The following is a 2,680-nucleotide window of genomic DNA, read 5'->3' on the forward strand; positions in this document are numbered from 1 at the left end:
CACCACTGCCATCATCATACATTGGTGCTACCATCACACCACACCACTGCCACCACTACATACCATTACAATCACTACACAGCACTACCACCACCACACACCACTACCACCACCACACACCACTACCACCACCATACAGCACTACCACCACCACACACCCCTGCCACTACCACCACACACACCATGATTCACACCATGATATGCTGTAAACTGAGGAAGCACATCACTAAGAAAATAAATGACATTTAACTGATACTTCGTGCATCAGGACCGTGTGGCCTAATGGATAAGGCGTCGGACTTCGGATCCGAAGATTGCAGGTTCGAGTCCTGTCACGGTCGATGAGGGAATACTTTTGATAGGAGTAGACTGTAGCACCAGTCGAGCAGGGCAGTACTCCCAAGGTGGATGAAAAGCTGATGACAGGGAGGGCTGGAGCTTCCGTTTCATCAGCCCTTGGGACTAGTTCCTGACCGTCCCCCTTTGCTGAACTTTTTCAGTGTTTCAGTAACATAGAGAGTAGGCCAGCATGCTCTCCAATACAAGTCTCTCTAACTGTCAACACCAGTCTACATGCGCAGTACACACTACACTTCCTTTTCAAAACTTGAAAAGAAAAATGGCGACTAATTGCCTAGCCTCAGAGTCCCCAGGGGAGGAGACCATAAATGCCTCCACCATCCTCCCCTCTCCCGGTGACAACTAAACGAACGGCCTGGAACCACTGCCTGACTCCTTTCTTCTTCATTTCTGCAATATTCGTGGTCTTTCCTCTAACTTTCGCTCTGTTGAGCACCACCTCTCCTCTTCTAAACCTCGCCTTCTCTTTTTAACTAAGACCCAGCTATCTGAGGCAACTGACAGCAAACCCTTTTCTGTATCCTCCTACTTTCTTTATACTCATTTCAAAGCCAAAAGTGACTTTGTGTACATGTACGCAACAACTTATCTTGCTCTCGTGTTCCTGAACTTGATTCTTCAGAATTCTCTACCCTCTGGCTTTGGCTTTCCTATCATTCTCTGACTAAATATATCTGCACTGTTTACTCATCCCCTAATTCTGTGTATGAAAAACTCGACTATCTTACTTCTTCGATGGAACACATTCTATCCATTTCTCTTTTCTCTGAAATCTCCATTCCAGGTGATTTCAATGTTCGCCATCACCTTTGGCTCTCTGCTCCTTTCACTGATCCACCTGGTGAACAAGCCTACATCTTTTCTATCCTTAACGGCCTAGTGCAGCTTGTACAGCACCCTACCCGTATCCCTGACTATCTTGGAGAGAGTTCCAACATACTTGACCTCTTCCTTACAACTAATCCTTTTGCTTACACTGTTCATCTTTCCTCTCCATTGCCCTCCTCCGATCACAACCTTATTACCTTAACCCGTCCTATCGCTCCAGTACGGCCTGTGGACCCTCCAAAGAAACGTCGACTGTGGCACTTTGGAGCTGCTGATTGGGAGGCCCTCAGGCAGTACTTCTTTGATTTTCCCTGGAATGATTATTGCTTCTGTGGCCGGGAGCCATCTCAGTGTGCCTTGTTCATTACGGAGGTTATTCTCTCCGGCATGGAAGCATACATTCCATTCTCATATCCTTTGACTAATGCAAGAAAGCCTTGGTTTAATCACGCTTGTTCTAATGCTGTCCACAACAAGGAGAGGGCCTATAAAAGGTACACTCACCCACAAAAGTCCTGTCCTTTTTTCGAACCCCGTAAATGTGCGACCAGGTTTGTCGAAGCTGCAGGGAGACTCACGCGTATCTGGGAACAGTGTCAGTGGGGGTTGGGGGTATTGGGGAGGGAGGGGGTGGTGCGATAGTGGGCGAGTTGTATGCTGCAGTCATGTTATTGTGTAGCTTTTCCTGTTCTTGGCTTTTTTCTATACAAACAATGGAGATGGAAAGGGATAATGAAAATTATGATATATTACTCCATGCTAAAACAGACATGCAGCTTCTGAAAAACTGAGTTGAGCTGCAACAGGGAGGTTCCTCCTGCCCTCCCCGCACACTACCCGTCCACGATAATACTGCTTTGGTTCCCACCAACTGACTCCATTTCCTTGGGCAGCTGTATAGCACACAGTCGACAAAACATTACGACATAATAACAAAACAAAGAAAACATTGCCTTGTCGGTTCACTTGTCTGTAATATGAGACGATGTAGCAGAACTTTATTTTGTGGCGACATCTGAAACCTTTATAGTAGTTAAGTGTCAAACCACCTATTAACCAGAAACAATGCAGGTTGGTGATGGTGGGGAGTCAAAACTCGAGTATAGACCACAGCTGTGACGTAATGTGATGAAGCATGGTGAAGTAAGATGTAAGCACCATAATTGTCAGGCAAGGTCACGAAGCAAGGGAGCCATAGCTGTTGATTATAATATCGATTCATTTTATATGATTACCGTGGCACAAAAATGTAGTCATAATCAAGCTCCCAGTGTTTTACACTGCTCATTAATAAGAATTAATGCCAAGTATTCAGATATTTGAAAATATTCCCCATGCACTGCTAGTGGCAACTAACCATCCACAATTATGTTGTTTCCCAAGTAGTCCAGAGACAAAACTTATGTCAAATTTTGACATTATGGTCCAAAATGTGTTTGTCATGTAATCATATGATAAGTAAAGCAGAGTTTTTCGTTATATTCAGTATTCA

General features: G+C 44.8%; 1 non-coding gene across 1 annotated transcript; it reads left to right on the plus strand.

The window, feature by feature from the left end:
- The first annotated feature begins 268 nt into the window (after positions 1 to 268).
- On the plus strand, positions 269 to 341 carry TRNAR-UCG (transfer RNA arginine (anticodon UCG)). Its single transcript has one exon. It is a non-coding gene; the product is annotated as a tRNA-Arg (tRNA).
- Positions 342 to 2,680: the final 2,339 nt, after the last annotated feature.

The sequence above is a fragment of the Coenobita brevimanus genome, chromosome 33 (genome assembly GCF_032717465.1).
Source record: "Coenobita brevimanus isolate Jiangsu-jjx chromosome 33, ASM3271746v2, whole genome shotgun sequence".
Classification (NCBI taxonomy): Eukaryota; Metazoa; Arthropoda; class Malacostraca; order Decapoda; family Coenobitidae; genus Coenobita; species Coenobita brevimanus.